Genomic DNA, 19,992 nt, shown 5'->3' on the forward strand with positions numbered 1-19,992 from the left:
AAATGTCCTGGGAAAGTCATTTTGGGCAGAAATATGTTCACAAACTCTTTGCCTGTCACCTCAATTGCAAAAGAGACATTTCGTTGACAGCATTAGCACGTCCACAGCGGCCCCAGGGACCCTGACCTTAAGGTCAGCTTCTGCACTGCTCTGCAACCCACCGATAATGCAAACCATCAATCTTAGGAGCATGTTATGGGCCAGGGACGCTGACGCTGTCTGTATATCACTGTGGAGATTCAGACATGTGATGTATGGTACAGGGCATGTACATCAACTGGAAGCAAGTCCCACATCTGCGGTGATGTGTTGTCAACATGTACATTACAGGGGCGGCTGGCAGGTTTATGCATTGGTGGGGCAGGCAACTATTGTGTGGGTGCTTGTATGCAGGCAAGGTGAGTGGCAAATAAAGACACTTACCTTGCCTGTTGCACATCTGACGTCCTCCTCAGTCCCTCTTTTGTCGGCTCCGCGGGCTCCAGGAAATTCCACTAACCAGTCCTGGCGCTGCTCTCACCAGCATGACAGCAGTGCTAGAATGGGATGGAGCATCCTGGCTGGACACTCCTTCAGGCCCTTTTGTTTCTGTGCTTGGTCCCCACCCAGCTGTCAGAGACAGCTGGTTGGAGAGTTTCAAAGTGTGCATGTCACTTTGGATGGCGCAAGACAGCCGGCCAAAGTGACATGCGCACTTTGGAGCGTCCAGTCATCCCTGTTTTGGTCCTCCTCTGCTGCCAATCGACCCCATTTCTCCCAGCTAGAGGGAGGCTGGCAGCTGCTGTGGGCTAAGCATGAAAAATACAATGGCAACGAAATAATATCATTGAAATTTTATTTTTCAGGTTTAACTCTACTGCAGCGGGCAGGGCGGGGGCAACACTCCCCCGCCCTCACGAAGAAACTGGCGCTTGCGCATTAACTGCAAATGTGTACACAACTGCGTTGAGATCCGATATGTGTAACAATTTTAGGACGCCGTGCGGCGCCTCAGACAGTGCAGATGAGGTTTTATTGCCCAGACCCCTTGCAGTTTCAGGAGTCATGCCGCAACATCTATTTATAGCTTTTAAAGAAAGTATGCCATGTTCCTTAATGGTGAGACAGCTAACAAGGCGAAAATGGATGCCTGAGCTAAAGTGTGTTCTCTTTCCCTGGGGACATGTTTGACTTAAAAATCGGTGTGTGGGGCCCCACAGGAAGTTTTCTCGACCATACCCCACAAAAACGCCTTCCATGCCTGTTGCAAGGGGCGTTATGTTTTAGTAGTTACATTAGCAACTACTGCCACATACCAGCTGCCTGCAACCTGTGAGGATTATTTGATACATAGTTTATTGCACATCAGATGCAGGGACATAAAAGCAAAGCCCTAATCATAATACTTTACAATTTATAATACATAGGGTACCTAAAGCATCAAAAAATGCAATAATACTGTCTAATGTGTAATGTTTTTTTACACAGAACATGTGTAGGATAAGAAACACAAAAAAGAGAACCACCCATAATATTCCTTGCATGCCTACTTTACTGTGCTATCCCTGACCACAATCTGTGCAAATTTATTTCTCCCACTTGGCTAAGGCTATTTATTAAGTGACGGATGAAGTATTTGGGCCTGAGCATCTTTTTCTCAATTTCAGGACCTGAAATATAACAAGTAAGGCATGCGAGAGCCATATCTATGGCACTGCCATAAAATTATGCCTCTCTCTACAAAAAGAAACATTTGGGCAAATACGAAGATCTGTACAAATTGGAGCCAAAAGGCCGTCTTGACGATCATATACCGTGCGCGGGAATTTAACCTACCTCTGGCAGTCTCACAATTAGGTCTGGGTGGTAAAAATATAAAAATGGAATTCTCTTCAAAGTGACACCGGGTTAAAAACGGACGAGATCGCATCCACAAGCAACATTTTTTTTCAAAAAAGCCGGTCCTTGTCTGAACAGAGAAACAAGTTCAGCTTTTTTTCACCGGCTTAGTCTACAAATATGGTCCTAGAAGGTGTGTTCACATTCCATAGGACAGCTTTTTGTTGTCTGTTGGGTTTAAAGAAAGAGGCCCTCTCAACCACGAAACAACCAATAACACCAGGGCATGGGCTAGGACCTTTCTGATTGGCTGCTGTGAGCTGTTCAGACAGCCTGTATGTGAGCCGCACACAAATCCTGGAGAGTGGTAGTTTCACAGCTCGCTCTGAACCAGTGTGAAATTAACTCTAGCATTTGACACATCTTTTTAGGTCACTGTAGGCTAATTCAGATCACTTTAAAATAAATGGCTTATTTGACCTGTGATGCACAACTGCAGACCGTAAACCAGAAACACATAAATAAACCGGCCAGCGCTAGACTTACTGGAGGGTAGCCTTTATCAGATGTCAGTTCGCATGTTTAATTTATCACTATGTTAATTTTATTTTCTTCCGTCTATAATCAACCTGATCTCTCATCTTATAATCTTAAGCTCACCTTTCCATTTTGCAAATTTTTGGTGCTTGCATGTTGCTCCTGCTCCCGGTAACTGTATGTTAACCTGCTGCAGCTGATAGTTATCCAGTATGCCTTGTGCGGTTCTGGAGGGTCAAAGATCATTTGATTTGAACTGCTTCCACTATGATGTTGGTGAGATGACGCAACTGTCAATGAGGGAGGCATGAGTATCCTCTGTACAGAAACTAAAATACATTTAAAAGTGTAAAAAAGAAGGATGTTCAAGAAAACAGACTGTAATCTGAATGGGAAAGTCATTAAAATAGCTGAAGAAGCAGTGTCAAAGAGTTCCCTTTCCACAGTAAAGAGCTCTTTTGCCCAAAATCTTCAGTCACATTTTATCATGCACCATGTAGTATGCGCCAAATCTTTAAAAAAAACTGAAATGTCAATGATTTACTAAGGATGCACCGTAAAAGAAAATCACACCAACATATTCATTAACCCCATGCGCGCTAGCGGTTTTCCCGCTGTGCGCTGAGTTTTTTAAAAACCCGCTTTACATGACGAGCTCAGCTCGTCATGAGCGTACAAGAACCGTAACTGAGCTGAGCTCGTCATGAGCGCCGAAGGGGTTAAAGGAGCCGGCATGGACAAGCATCACAGAGTCAGGTGCAGAAATTAAGCAGACGCAGTAAACGGAGCGTGGGTTCAGATGGGCCCCTTGCGCGGCTTCGCAACGCAAGTGAGGTCAGCCATGCAGGTTGAGAGCAAAAAAGACCCCAAAGACTCGTGATATGTGGAGGCCGCAAAGAAAAGAGGGTCTGCTTGGGGTATTTAGGCATAGCTGCAATAGTTCACGATAGCTGATTGGTTCTTCCCAATAACATGGGTTGCATCGTTGACCCATAATCTGTGTACCAAACAAAACAAACCAAGCATTATCTAAAACAAAAGGTCTGACTTGCACTTTGAGTCTTGTCTAACACATTAAAAAAGTTTGCTGCAGTAAATAAAATATTATTTCAATCTACGATGCATTTATGAGATTAGTAATTTAATGACTGATGATTCAGAGTACTTTTGAGATATAAAATGATTCTTCATGCATGGAAACACAAGTACTGAACAGGAGGCAAAATGATTCACCAAACAATCAATTGTATGAGGTGTGAGAGAATAATACATCTCTGGGGAGAGCCAAAGGCCACACTATGTATATTTTAAAGGATTGGTCCCAAAAGGTCACACAGATTGCCGTGCTTTCAAGCCAGACCCAAGAACAACTGCTTTCTGTAAGCAACCCTTCTGTGAGTTAAAAGAAAAAGCAATGCATAGTCATTCAGACTACTCCTGAGATGTAAAATAGTTCCCTAAGCTCTCCGATGTCAGCATTCCTTGCAGCAACAGCCAATAGCATTAGGCAAGAGAGAAACACTCCTTTGGGCGGAGCCAAAATCCACCCAATGTTTATTTTAAAGAATTGGTAATAATGGGCATTGCAGACAGCTGTGCTGTCAAGCCAGAAGTAATATTCACAAGCGGGATAGGAATGCCCTCTTTCCATGCGTTTAACTCATCCCATACCATCATTAAAACATCAGCCTAATTTAATATTCATAGCTCACATTATAAACTATTGATATAGTTCTCAGTCAGTGGCATGCATCAAATATACTACATTGCATATTTGCCGTCCAAAATTGATTCAAGTAATCACAACTAAATCAATGAGAAATTAACGTATCATTGGACCAGCGCCCCCATGATTATTACATATGTGGCAGGTAGTTACCTTGTCACAGAAGGAACAGGCTGAAACAACAGACCCATGGTTGGGTGTACAGAAAGCACAAGGTTGGCGCAGGAGACAACTGATACTTATCAGACCATCACATCGTAAATGTAAATGTAGAGTATTTTATATAGCGCACTTCTACCCGGAGGACTCGTAGCACTGTATTCATACCTCTGTGGAATCCATCCTGGCTTTCCTGTGAAATGTCCACTCCTGGGCACCCCCAAGGTGGAGGCCAGGCATCCACAGCACTGCTGGGGCTGTTGTGGAGATTAAGCAAGCTATTACCCAGAGCCACAGAGTGGGACCCATGATTAGACTAGGCACCGAGGCGAGAATTATCAGGTCCAGGGAAATTGAGTCCAAGAGCCGCCGAGGTGGGAATTGAATCCTGGTCCCGGGCCAGACCTCTGCATCAGGGTCTGCCGCTCTAACCATTGAGCCTCGCTTCTCCACTGCCACTACATTGCTTACTGCTTCCATAAACATTTTGGAAGGACATGTCACCGGGATCAGACCAAGCTAATGCTGGCACGTCCTCCATAAAGAGAGATGGAAGTAAGCTCCTAGTATAGAAGGTACATGGATATCATTCAAGCTCTTATACATACTTCTGTCGCTGTGGATGTTGAGGTTCAGCAGTGCCAGCAGGACCTTGTGGGGATCAAGAAGAGATTGAGTGGCAAGGAGGTAAAACGCTTCATCAACAAAGTGTGGGTTGGGAAGGAGTCATTGCTGGGAGATGCAACGTTCTTCACTCTAAACAGGAATGTCCCAAAAAAGGTCACGCCTTCTCTAGCCAAAGTCAGCTGCATGGCAAAGATGTGTGTAGAGGGGAAGGGCAGGTCAGAGGGGCGGTTTCGATCAGCGGTCAAGAAAGGAAGAATGTTGGGGTTGACTAACACACCAGTGCTGACATTCTAAATTTAAAATGGCAATAATTGAAATATATTCCAGACTTTAGACAAGCACTGAAGGGAAAAAAGGAACAAAATTAGCGAAGAGACAGATACCCTTTAGATTTCAGCCTAAAATCTTCACAGTGAAAAATACAGCCAACCACCCATGACACTGAGCAGAAGCCGAGGGACACAAGGAAGATAACATTACCAGACCCTCATTTGTTAAAAGACAGAACTAACTCATTTTTTGGGAAATCCTTAGAAAACCCTATTTGAATTCTGGATTAGTCCTGTAAATTCAACAAGATGAAACATGATTTTTTGACAGACTGAAACAATTATTAATTTATTATGATCAACTCGTTAAAGGAAAATTATCTTGCCCAGTTAATTAGGTTGGGGACTACTTTACCTTTTCCCAGAACCAGCCAAGTTGACTCGATTGATTCATGCATGCTACTGGAATAATGAGATTTGCTTAGTTGTCTCCAGAGTTACTTCTTTGTTTAGCCAATTTGAGTAGGGAATTTATGTACAAAGTTTATGTACAAAGTCCAAATTTTTCTTATGAATGTCTTTTCCATGTTTTACTAGCTTCTTGCTTAATCATGCATACCAATAAATGAACAATTGCTTGAACCTATGCAACACCTGGATTGCCATTCATTTTAGTATCAAAGTGTGAACCAGCAAGTGCTGTAGACTGTGGCATGACTACAAAGACATTTTAAAGGAAGCTGGGTAGGCCACACCATTCTGACTCAAAAAAGATTCAGGAAAACAGTGTGTTCAAAATTAGAACACTGGAATGCTGGGAGTTCCATATAAGACAATGGAGTAACTTCTGGCTTCTAATGGTTCTAACATTTCAATGTTTGTCTTCCTGTTTCTCCCCTTTTAATTTAGAACATTCTACCCTCAGTAGGTGGAATGTTGTAATAGCCTTCTAGACCTTGTGCCTCAAGCTATTCCGGTTGTTAAAGACCCTCACCCTCATTATAGGGTCTCGCCTGCAGGTCAGGCCTATAACTCAGGTTCAAGGCCTTTAACATCCAGTATAGACCTCAGCAGTGGGCTATAAGGCTATATTAAATAGGTGTAGGAGATATTGTGATTGCAAGACTCAAGGAACTATTGAATTATAACACCTTCTTCCCTGACATGGTCCCCGTGTGAGACACAGTCAGCACAAGGATGCTCGCTAAGCACTGTGCAGCACTGAAGCGATTGCGGCCATGGAATCTGGCCCACCAGAGTGGCGCGTATAGCGTTTCGAAGGCAGTAAAGTTTGTTGTGTGCCATAAACTGTAATCGAAAGTGCGGCACCAGGCTGGCCTCTTGATTGACGGCCGCAGAAGGGGTTTCTTTGCAATAACAGCTTGCCATTCAAGTTGTTCTTTGAAGAGCACTCGGAGCCTCCCTCAACGCTAAAATCAGAAAGCTGAACTGTAAAAAACACACCGTGATTGATAGCAGCAATATTCCGCGTGGGACCAGTATAAACCTCCAGTTATTAGACCACTCTGCCTGGCGATTCTCGCTCGGAACTGTTCGGAAAGGAGCATTAGCTGGCACAAATTACCTGTCCGTCTTTGAGTCTAACATGATATGATATGATTTTGGGCCGGAGGCGGCGCCGGTGCCTGTGGCTCTCAGAGATGGGCAGAGCAGGTGAAACATGAAGCTGAGCATTGAGTACCTGAAGGAGGCAGCCATACGGCTTGCAGGATGGAAGTGCGCACTCATTTTTCTGAAGGAAAAGTAAGTGTATGGGGGCTTGGAGGGATGTTGACCTCCGCACTGTGTCAGCTCAGATTTTACTCAAAAACTTGAAACTGACATTTGCATCCTCGGCCGCAAAACAGATATTTTTTTCTGGATATTTTTCTTCATACTCGTTCAATAACCAGTGAGAAGAATAATACCCTCTGCCTCCCTTTAGCCTGAATTTGTGAATCTTCATCATCTTCCTTCCAACATCTCTCTCTCTCTTACACCATACACACCACTCACACACAAACACGCACACACACACAACATAACATACCTAGGGGTAGATGTATCAAGCCTTTTGCGATTCGCAAAGGCCGAAATTCGGCGAATTTCGGCCTTTGCGACTCGCAAAAGGCTTTTTTGCATTTTTTGAAATGTATCACAAAATCGCAAAATAAGGAATCGCAAAAATTTGCGATTCCTTATTTTGCTTAAGCATTTAAGGAATCGAAAATTTTGCGATTCCTTAAATGCAATGTATGTGGGTTCTAGAAATTGCGAATTTGTGTTAAGAAATCGCAAATTACCACCAACTTGTAGTTGCTGGTAATTTGCGATTTCATTCAATAATGCCCTATTTTGCATTTGTGAAGGTGGCATGTGACGCACATACATGCCCATACATGCCCATATGCACTCACGTAAATTTCAGGGGTGCAGCAGGGTGTCTTTGAGACACCCCTGCACCCTTGAAATTATTCTCAATTTGCGAATTTGCAAAATGCGATTCGCAAATTAAGAAATATTTCACTATCATTCCTATGGGCCTCCTGGCCCATAGGAATGCATGGGAATTATTCCTTAATTGCGAATTCGCAAATTGCGAATTCGCAAATAAGGAAGACTAAGAAATCGCTAAAAAAATAGCGATTTTCTACATACATTCAATTTTGCGATTTCTAAATAGCGATTCCTTAAAAATGGTTATTTAGAAACCGCAAAATGGAATCTTGATACATATACCCCCTAGTATTATGAGGACCGGACATTGACCGTATTGAAATATGTAATTACTATTGTAACTCCTTGTGCCCTTTGTTAGAAGGGAAGGTTATAAAGCAAACCAAGGCAACTCTGCGTTTTTTGTTTTTTTGATGCACTCGCTCGAAAGTACCTAAACACATGACCGCGACCAGTCCTCAAAATGCACCAATCCTCACAAAGGTAGGGACAGATTTACAATAACTGGAGCATCCCTGCATATCAGCAGGGATGCGCCAGTTATTGTGCGCCGCGCCTCCGCCACCGTCACATGATTGTAAATTTTGGAAAACACATACAAAAAGTTTTCTGTACTCACATTTAATCTACGTATGATTATGCTTTTATTAGTGTACGATATGTCAGTACCATTTATGGAATGCTGAGAGTGGACTTGTTAGAATGCTGACAGTAACACTGGTACAAGCTCACATTCTGAGTTCAATTAGAATGTCAAGCAGAGATAAAGTGCAAACAGGGACAGTTGGCCTTTCTTTCTAGATGGTCGTGTGCTAGACGCCTTATTGTCACTTTCTATTAAGCGATACAGAGCGTTATTTGACCTTCCCCTCATTATGTGCCAACGTTTGCATTATAAGCAATTAATATTACTTAACAACCTCTACAAACAGTGTTTCTTCCCTGTTGACTCTTTGAGCAGTTGGCGTAAAGCTAAGTTTTTATAAATTACTTATTTATTTTTTGGGAATACAGTGTTCTTTTAAAAGGCAAATTCATCCTATACAGATGACACTCAAATGATCCTCTCGCTCACTGAGGACCCTTCCAATGCCAAAACCAACTTCTGCAACGCCATGACCGACAGCCAAATGGATGACAGACAACTACTTCCAATTTTACTCTGACAAAACTAAAGTACTGAACTGCAGAAAGATCACCTGCACATGGGACCACAGCCGGTGGCCTGCAGAACTCGGACCTGCACGCAACCTCAGCCTCATCCTCGACAGCCAACTGACAACGAAATAACAAGTCAATGCAGTCACCTCTTCCTACTTCCACACACTTTGCATGCTCTGCAGAATCTTCAGATGGGTTCCAACCAACACCAGAAAGACCGTCACTCAGGCCCTCATCACCAGCCCCCTCAACTACGGCAATGCCCTCTACACCAGCACACCCCTCACATCTGTTGCAGCCACATCAGGGGCTGCTCCTTCTCCTACATCGCAGCCAAGACCTGGAACGACCTTCCCCTTTAGCTGTGTACAGCCCCCTCACTGGCAGACTTCAGAAAGAGGCTCAAGACCTGGCTCTTAGGCAGAGACACATCGATCAGATGCCCCTAGGGGTGACAGTGCTGTAATATACAAATGCTGCTTGACCTATAGATTTATTGATTCCTTTTATTATTTACATTCCAGTTGTTTGCATTATTAAAATCCTGATTTGGACGTTCATTGAACAAGACACAAACACCTCAAATGATCTATTCCACCCTCAAGAAGAATCAGAAATGGAAAATACATTGAAGGGTAGGAGAAACTAAGGCTGTGCATGGCTTCCTAGAAGACACAGAGAAAGGCAGGGCTGAGGTGAAACAGGGATGTACCGAGACCAGGTGAATGCTTATTTTAACGGCTCATGGCACTGTACTCGCATTGAGGCCTGAAGGTCTAATAACCAGTGAGGTGTGTGTGTCTGCTCGTTCACATCCACTGCTTGTGTGCTTTTCCATCTCTGATAGCTTGTTTATCACTTGGCGCATCTACTTGCAGTACTCTATGCCTGCTTTTCATATTCATTTCTACAAATAGAACTTCCACACCTTTCATTACAATAGGAAAGCATTGTGTAAAATTAAAGTTCTTCCTAAAAACCATCAGCACATAAGCCTCCCACATGTTTGTATGTATATAGATTGCTTGGTAAATTACAGTATAATTATAGCCTGTCCTCCCACTAAAGTGCTATATTCTGCATCGTGAGACAAGGTGGTAAAATATGTGCTGCATGTTGAGCAGTAAGCCAGTAATTTAATAGCAACACTTTCAAAAGAGGAGAGACTAAAAGGTATTGCTATCTAATTATATTTCAATTGTGCTGTTTCTAGAGCGATGTGTATCTCACAGGCATCTCAAAGCAATGCTGACTTCCTCACTACAGGTGGTACATGCATGGCCTCTGGAAAAGGCATCACTGGAATTGGCCTTCAGTGATCGTTTAGGTCCACAAAAAAGCTATGCAGAAGTTAGACAATTGGTGTTATAGTGTAGCTGTAATTAAGTTGAAGCGATCGGGCAAAGAATAGCGTAAATATGATATTACTATGCTGAAGCACGAAGTTTTTATTATGCATTTGAAATCTTGTGTAGAGCCCGATTATTGGCCCACCCGTCGTGTGCCGTAGGTCTTGCTTTCCCTAGCCGTCTACACTGCTGTGGGTTTTATAAACAACTGTTTGATGATAGATGTTGTAAGCCTTTTTTGCTCTAAATAAAAATTAAAAAGGGTATGATTTCCAGATTTTAGCATGCAAAACCACATGTAAAAACTTCACAAGCTAAGGGTGTAAACTGCAGCACTCAACTACCTCCTATGGCGTTACTCCCCCCCACGACCTACTTAACAGCAGGCACACATAAACAAGCAGCAGACATGCACAGCGGGCTCACTGATGACACACTGAAGGACCGCCAAAGGTACGCCTATCCGCACCTTGACCGGATACATAACTAGAAAGCCTGATCCTTTCCTGATCCATCTCTACCTTGCTGAGACCTTCCAGGTTCTCAACTCTGACCACAGTGCTGATGCCGTGCTCTGCCACCCAACACAGAAGGCTTCCATTTCAGGCACACCACCACACCACCAAACCAACACTCACCACTCCATCACCCACCATGAAAACACCAACAACACCTAGCACCCAAGCCACTAAAGCAAACTCAAACTAGACTCCACAATCGCCCCACTACTGGCTCTCATGCCTGCTACTCAACACCAGCTTACTCACCAAACATGCCATAGATACCTAGGATCTGCTGGATGACTCAGCCCCGGACCTACTTTTCTCCACAGAAACATGCTTGACCCCAGCGTCTGCACCAGACATCACTACAGCCATCCCCGCCAGATGCCATATACCAGATCATCAAGAAAGACTGCCAACACAAGCCTGGGGGAGGAGGAATCACCATTATTCTCAAAATCACAGCAAACTTCACTCTGCATGTTCTCCTGTCTACAGACCCCCAGGACTTCTCACCAATAACATTGCAGACGTTGTTGCTCCACTAATTATCGACTCCTGCTCCTACATCCTCCTAGCAGACCTCATCTTCCACTTAGTGGACCCCATGGTCACCAACTCAGTCACACTGCTCGAAAGACTTGGAAACCTCATGCTCTCCTACATTGTATCTGATCCCGCTGCTGGACACATTCTTGAGCTCATCTTCACATTATTCAGCAATGTAAAAATCAGGAAACCCACACTTATCACCTGGAATGACCACGCCCTCGTCAGTTTCAATATCGCCATTCCAGAAAACAGGACAGCAACCACCACAGCCCCCCCGCCCCCCACTGATGCTGAGAAAACAAAGCAGAAATGGATTAGGCTTCCAAGCTCACCAAAATCCCCCACAACACGAGGTAACCTGACAAGTGACATCAGAAACTTCAATTACTGGATCTATTTTTTCTATTTCTATTTAGGGAGTTTTGTAAAGCGCTTGGTGACGCACAGCGGCGTGTCCCAGCGCTAAGGAGCAGATACTTACTGGAACCTACAGAAGCGGAATACCTTACTGTACGATTAGTGCAGTTTTAAGCTTGGCTCTAAAGATTAGTTCTGATGGTTCTAGTCGCAATGCCATGGGTAGTTTGTTCCATCTAGAGGCTGCAAGGTACTTAAAGGATCTTCCGCCCATCCGTGCTCTAGACACCTTGGGGATAGCCAGGAGTCCTGAGCCGGAAGATCTCAGGGAGCGGGACGGCTCGTAAGACGTCAGCAGTCCTTTCAAAGGGAGAGGAGACCTCCCTGCATATGGCCCCTGTAAACAAGGGTAACTACCAAGAACATTTACTCAAGCCAGCTAGTATTCATAAGTACTCTGAATGGCCAAATATCACTGCAAACAGCTAGAACATAGGTGGAGAATAAGCCATGCAAATATTGATAAAGGAACTTTCAAATCCAAGCTGATATGCTCCACCAGCTTCAAATCCAGGAAACCAGTGGGAGACCCTCGCAGACTTCATCGACACCAGCTCTAACAGCTGCAAAGAAATCCTAGACAGAGGAGAAACCACAGCTCTTATCCTACTAGACCTCTCAGCTGCCTTTGGCATGGCCTCCCACTGGTGCTCAAGGAGGACCCACCCTTCAATGGATCTGCACCTTCCTAACTGGGAGAACAAAAACAGTCACTTGGCACCTTACTCCTAGGAAGTCCCGAACTGACCTTTAGAGTACCCCAAGGCTCCTCTCTCAGCTGCAGACTCTTCAAAATCCACATGAACCTACTGTCTGATGTCATCCGTGCTCATGACATGAAGATCCCATCTTATGCTGATGACTAGCAACTGATCCTCTCGGGCAAATCCCCCAGCACAAGGAGCAACTTCAACACCTGAATGACCGAAGTGGTCACCTGGATGAAGTCTAGCTGTCTCAAACTAAACACTGACAAGACAGAAGTGGTGATATTCACAAAGGATTCCTCTCTGTTGCACTCCACATTATGGTCTACACACCTTGGAGCAACTCCAAATCCCAGCATAATGCAAAAAACCTCAGGATCATCATTGATAACAAACTGAATATGTCCGCCCAGGTTAATGCAATCATCTTGTTTTGTTTTCACACTTTGAGGATGCTGAGAAAGATATATAAGCGGCTACCGAACAGCACTAGAAAAACCATCACCCAATCCCTCATTTCCAGCAGGCTGGATTATGGGAACTCCCTGTATCCAGGAATCGCTAAGCAACTCACAAAGAGATTGCAGACCATCTTAAACACAGCTGCCAGACTAATTCGCAATCTTCCACAAAGAGCACATATCACACCACACCTAAGGGAGCTCAAATGTCTCCCAATGTAGAGTTAAGCAGTGCACAATACAATCTCATCACCCACCCTTACAAATTGCTACACAACTCAGGCCCCCGCCTACCTGAACAGCCGCATACATTTTCACCAACCCTCCAGGCACCTCCGCTCAGTTGGACTCTTACAACAAAGTGACTCAAGCATCCACAGAAGGAGATCCAATGGTCGACCGTTCTCAAACATCACTCCTAAAGCAATGAACATTCTCTCACTCCATATTCAGAGGCTCCTCCTCCTTGACTTCTGCAAGAGGCTGAAGACTTGCCTCTTCGAGTACCTCCCCCTCACAAGACTGGCCTCACATACCTACAAAGCACCAGGACACCCATGTCACGTGGAGGTATTAGGCTTAGTTAAAAAAAATCACCATTTTACATGCACATGCTCCTAAATTGCCTTTTCTCCTTAAACACTGTGACATTTGACACACATTAATTTGAGTGCAGATTTGGAATAACATTCTTTGAACTCAGTTTTGCTTACTGTACCGATTTGTGGACAGTCTATCAGAACACCATGAACGTTCTATACAAAGGCTAAGTTCAGCATTCAAGGTGTTATTTGCTTTGGCCACTCAGTGACAGAATATCACAAATGAATAAACAATAGCAGCCTGGCTGGGGCTTCAGCATGGTAGCATGGAGGATGGTATTTGATTTGTATTATCTCATGCAATAATGCTGTCCAACTCTACACCACAATCAGCACCTTGCTGACACTTACCCACAGGTAATGGGTAGTTAGAGAACCCTATAGGGATTTGGCAGATTCACATACCTTAGACATGATAGGTTAGAATGTGCTGGGCAGGAGTACTATATATGACAGTACTTGTATGCAAACATATATTCTCTTTAAGTGTTAAAATGGTTGAACTGTTCATCTTTTTCGCCATTCTCATAATGTTGATCACATTGTTTTTGTTTTTTTCCATTGATATTTGCAGCACAAGTATTTCACACACGAATCACATTGCTTCAATACATATTGAAACCTCATACTGTGTACTTCTGGTGTATCTCTTTGGGTATGCATGAGTAACTGAGTGAAAGGGTTCTAGATCTGTTACCATGATTTGCTTGGGGAGTCAGGGTTATCATGTTCCGAGGATGAACAATCTGTTTTCTAACTTGTGTGGTTAGGGGTACAGATAGTGGATTGTGAGCTATCAGGACGATAGGCCAACATATTCTGAGGAGTGCTCAGAACCAGTCTCGCACCAGTTCAAAGTTTATGTTGTCCAACAAATCAGTTTTACTTCAGAAAATATAAGCTGTATGATACTTGCTTGGATGATAGTGCACTATACCAACACAAATAACCTTACATAGCAGTCTGGGCAAGTAGAGATGATAAATGTTGTATTTCTAAGTGGTTATGAACAAATGGGCTAAATATAGATTGGGAAAATCTTGAGAAGTTAAAGTTGAGGCAGATAATGAAGATGCTATAGAACTGTAGAAGATGCACATTACATCTTGAAAACAGAGTGAACATATTTAGAGCAAAGAAATAGCTTGTAGAGGGACATGAAGACATCAGGAAACAGGGTCCATTCAGGAGTTGCAGCACAAAGAGAACAGAGTGGCACTGAAAGTGTATGCAGAAGTTATAGGATAAGGCAGCAATATGTAGGTTCTTTAAGAATTAATACAATATTTTAAATAAAGCTTGAGGTTGTTTTCAAGGAGCTTTGCCACAGAAGCATCTGCAAATCATGGTCTTCGTTTTAAAAATGGAAGTAATTATTAGGGATCTTAATTGATCCAGTGTAAATACTTAGGACCTTGTTAGGAGTAGCCCAAAAAAATCCAACCACTCCGCAAACCCCTGTTTGCACATGGTTTGGCATTATAAGTTATGCAGACTTGATCCCATGTGATAATTATCTTCTGCAACAAAGTTTGACCATCAGAGTTTCAAACCTAAACATATTTAATATGAGAAAAGTAGGCACTAATTATAGGGCAACAATAACAAGGAGGTAAATAGAAAACTCTAATTAATCTCAGCCACAGATAATCACTTGGGTCGCATCCCAGTCCATCGTTTTTTCCCCACCTCTGGTTTGGCCAAGCAATATGCAAATCAATATTGATCCTGCTCCAATAGGAACTAATTAGAATCCTAAGTTCTTACCAATCTATAGTCTTGTAATTAAACAGGGCAATATGGCATTTCTAGACACCGGGCACCTCAGTAGGCAAATCTTTGTCAGACGATTTTATAATTGCAACCAAGTCCACTACTTCTCTTCGATAATGTAAACTACAGAGAATTGTTATGTGATATTTTTCTGTTATCTACCAGTAACAGAAGACTCTACAGGGTACTACACTGAACATCTAAGTGTGGTCTGTGAGTTCTAGTTTAGTAGGTGGCTCACTATTACTTTAAATGTCCTGACTTTGTCCTGCTGTCTGGTTTTTTAAACCACTATTCATATTTGAAAGTCTAGAAACACAATAGATGCTAAATATTATCTAGATTAAAATGATGTTTTATATTTTCATCTGCCATATACATTTTGCATTAAGTCTCTTCTTCTTTAGTTATTTTCTAGCAGTGTCCACATTAGCACAAGTTCTATATTATGGGTTTTCCATTGTATATGAAAAATCTTTTGCCCAATAGATGAAATTACATCATATTCAGTTGCACATACACTTGGTCTATTTAAAAACTGCAGAGGAGACTCGCTCATAAAGAGTACAAAAGTTTAAAGTTTGGAACGTCTTTTGTTAAGTATTCCCTGTCCTCGCGACGTCCGCTGTGCCTCTATTGATGCATTCTAGTTGGTTATCTTAGCTTTAACATCCGTGGCAATGAAAGCTTCATATTTTACTGAAACGGTAAGAAAAGAAGTCTAAATATCTTTTCAATACATCTTTTCTATTGTGTTCTACAATTGTGCAGGTTTCTGTGATACAAATGCGTTACCGCCCCAGCAATCTCAACACTTACTGGTGCTGGCTTTCATTTTAAGCTACTGAAAAGGAGTGATTTTTTGTTATATGTTCGCATTCATCCTTTTTGTTCTTGCTAATCTAGACACCTTTGCTTCTGCGAGATGCCAGGATGCAGCCGCTGCCCATGGAGGGAGTTGTGGTGGGGCAGAAAGCGGGGCGGGGGAGGGGCAGGGTGGTAAAAACCTGAATAAGGATAATTGAAGGTAAGTAAACAATTAAATAAATAAAACTAATTTCGTAGCGCGGGCTGCATCGCAATTCGAAATTCGTTTTATTTATTGAATTGTTTACTTACCTCCAATTATCCATATGGCAGTTTTTAGCACCCCCCCCACCCTGCCCCTCCCCCGCCCCGCCTTTCTGCCCCACTGCAACTCCCTCCACGGGCCGTGGCTGCCAGGATGTGCAGCAGTAATCTGAATGCAGTATTCTGGCCTATTGTATTATTTCACCGAACATGGAAGAGATGTTGGAGGTGACATCTCATAACCCTGGACTCCAGTGGTACTACAGAAGATGTGTTTAGAATGATAGTATATATCAGGGCTTTCAGCAGGATGAAAAAAACAGGGTATCTCAATGGGGTGTGGCCAATGTAATTAAGGGCGTAGCTTAAAAACACCCGAGCTAAAAATCTGTGCTTAGCATAGTGTGGCACCTGTCTGGTATTTTGCTGTTTCCATCATTGCATCCAGATGCATGATACAACTAGTAACTTTATACCCACAAGAAGCCAGGACTATTGGATTTGCCAATGGTAGTTAGTTGCATATTGAAAATGCTTGAGTTCTCAAATGATGAGACTGTGAAAGAACTATAACGCATCTCTTTGAAGTTACCTCAAAGGCATCAAAGGCTGGTAGTGATGCAGAGTTAAGATTATTTTTTTCACCCTGAGAGTGAGTCCATTATTGGAGAGCCCGATAGGGACCCGTCTCGGCACCTGCTTTTTAGAACTTCCGGTACTGAGCACCGGCAGGATCCGGGCCACTTAAAGCCCATAGTGTCCTGACACATCAGTGCACACACAACACACAACTTCTTCAAACTCACCTATCGATTTCAAAGGATAAAAGGGCCACAGTGAAATGTTAGAAACCCAGTTCTACTCGCTGTAGACTTTGGTATCAATGCACCGCTAAGTGGCTGGTGACTATGTGTAATCTATGTGCACTTTCATTTTCCAATGAGGTGTTGCTTTTTTGTGTAGTCCAAGTCGTTTCCATTATTTTGCAGATTCAGAAGCACACTACTTAAGGTTGTGTCAACAGTATCCATACACTGTGCCCATGTTGTGTGTGGCTGTAATGCTAAGCCTCTGTGGAGTGGAAATCTGGAACGAAGTGGTAATTACTGCATAGCTCTTGGAGACAGGTTGCTCACTTTACATAAGCACGTTCATTTACACAATGTTTAGACAATACAAGGAGGCAATGTTCACTATTCAATTGCACTCTGCTAGCAGCAAGAATCTTTAAGTATTTATTAGGGCCTATTCACAAAGGCATTTTGGGCTGTGTAAGTTGGTACTCCTGTAGGACTCTTTTGCATACTCTTACATGCATTTGTGAGTCAACCTTGACACATTCCTTTTGATTTTATTTGATTTTTTAGAGTTTTATATCGCGCAAACTATACCCGAAGATACCGGGTATCAGAGTCCCTTACATAGCACCACTTTTGTTAATTGAGGGCACATTCATTTTGTTAGGCATGGGGAGATTACGTGATTTGCCCAGAATCACAGGATGTTGAGCTTCGTTGCCGAGACTCGAACCCGGTTTCCCAGCTTCGACAACTCTAGCCGTTAGGCTACATCCTCTCCCCTACATCCAACTCACTTCCCATTGTATCTCTATGTAGTCATACACAAAGGCATGTAACAGTACCTACAAGAATTACTGCTTTATGTACTTCAGAATGCATACATAAATAGGCTGCATAGTGGTTCACTATACATGCTGGATTCTTCCATAGGAATGTGCCCAGTCAAAAGAGCTAAACTGTACAGAATTAAGAGCGCACAACACTGTGGACACAGAACTTGCATATTACCTTCAATAAACTATGTCTGCAATCAGCTGGCATAGCCATTTTTCCACCTGAGTGAACCTACCAATTATATTGTATTCATTACAGAAAAGATATATATTCCAACTGTTACAATAACTCCATAATACATCATTTTTTTGCAGTTTTATGTAGTACAAAGGTACTGGAGTGCTTTACATGAGCACCAGTTCACCAAGTTGAAATGGTATTATTAGACGTATACCAGCATCCCAGTCCAAACAATTCAACCGCTCCAGAAAAAACATAACCAGCACTTCTTCATGGAAGTGGGCATGGAAGGCTTCGAGTTATGTGCCTTCTGTTGTTTGTTCAATAGCTGGTTGATTTGCTCACCGAGGTTGCTTCTTTTCGTCTCAGCATTAAACAAAAGAAAAGAGAGGGTGGGGAGGAGGTGCATGAATTTCTTTAAAAAATAGTGACCCGAACAGTGATTGGATCTTTTATAATGAACAGTATCCAAAGTTTGTAGGGCTAAAAAGAGAGTGGAGAATGCACATCGTGAGAAGCAAAATTTCAATTTCAAAGTTTAGGAAAAATGAAAATTGTGAAAAATAGTTGTGAAAAAATGGGTAAGTGTCCCAAAACGTGTTGTCCCCATACAGTTTCACACAGGAACTTTAGACAACGCTACAGCCACAATGACTGATCAGAATTACACCAAATTTGACAGGAAGCTAGGTATTTCCCCCAAAATTGTGCTTTTGGTGATTTGGTGAAAATCCGATCAGCTGTTTGAGAGAAATTAAGCTTCACAATTTATAGCTATCTAGAGACATGGTACTATAGAGGGAGTACTGAGAAGTACAGAGGGGAAAAAATGACAAATGAAGTATTCCGATTGGCTGATCCCACATGGCTGTGACCAGTCCCTTGAGACTTAGCTCTGTGATTGCGTGGCTGCAACATGAGGAGAAATGTTAGGGGTACCCAGCCCCTCGGACTTTTGTGTAGGGAGAGGAGCCTTAGGTCAACTCACCTTAGGATTAAGGTGGAAAAAGATGTTTTTTTCCCTGACACCTGTAGACTGGCTGTACTCTTGCTATGTTCAGGTCGGCCTACGTGGAAATTGAAAAGAGTAGGCAAAATTACTGCAAAGCGTGCTTGAAGATTACAATGTTATAAAAAAGACAAACAAAAATTGTGTGGGTGTATTTTGGTGTTGTAGGACTGTGGGAGGTTGGCCAGCAATTGGGGGGTTGGTTGCCTGCGTGGGGTTGGTTGAAGGCTATGAGTGATGTGGGTTGGTCACCCGCAGAGAGTTGGGCACCCGAGTGGAGTTTGGATAGTTAGGTATGGTAACAAAATCTTACTTCGCATTAAAAAAAACCTAGAAATTCACTGAAAAAAACAAAGGTTAAAGTGATGTTATAGTTTAACATTGCAATACCTACAACACAGTACAAGAACTGGTGTTCTTACACCTAAATAACTTTCCCTAGCCAGCCCCTGTACCTAGTTATAATCACACACCTCCTAGCTCGGCACAGGTCTTCCCATTACAGAGGATTAATGGCATGTCATAGGGCTTTACGATGCAATTACCTGGGTTATCGTCTCCAGTTAACATTCCTTAGCTTGCGCATGTACCCAGCTATCCTATGAATCACTCACATCCTAGCTCGGCACAGGTCTTCTAACTACAGAGGGTTAATGGCATGTAATATTGTTGATGACTCACAAATGAGATATCCCAACCTTACGGCCCCTAAGTACCTGACCGACCCTTGTCATCTCTTAGACGAGCCTAACAATCCGGCCAAAAGAAGGGCTTCCTGTGACATTCCCGGGGCTTTAAATTGGTGATAGCCCCCTCTCTCCAACAGCTGTACGGCACTCCGCCCTCCCAAATTTCAACACCAGTGCCTCAACCTACCCCCCCAACAACACTCGCCCGCGCGCTAGTTTATCAAGAAGTTTTTCCGACACAAATACCTGAATGAGACTCTGTGATCAATAGCCACCCGGTTTACCGCCAAC

General features: G+C 43.0%; 1 protein-coding gene and 1 non-coding gene across 2 annotated transcripts in view; both read right to left on the reverse strand.

The window, feature by feature from the left end:
* NXPH1 (neurexophilin 1) overlaps positions 1 to 19,992 on the reverse strand; it is a 480,412-nt gene that overhangs the window by 167,775 nt on the left and 292,645 nt on the right. The gene's annotated exons all lie outside the window — the stretch shown is intronic.
* LOC147689118 (small nucleolar RNA snR46) lies at positions 7,285 to 7,475 on the reverse strand. Its single transcript, XR_015300825.1, has one exon. It is a non-coding gene; the product is annotated as a small nucleolar RNA snR46 (small nucleolar RNA).

Source organism: Lissotriton vulgaris, chromosome 10, assembly GCF_964263255.1.
Source record: "Lissotriton vulgaris chromosome 10, aLisVul1.2, whole genome shotgun sequence".
Taxonomy (NCBI): domain Eukaryota; kingdom Metazoa; phylum Chordata; class Amphibia; order Caudata; family Salamandridae; genus Lissotriton; species Lissotriton vulgaris.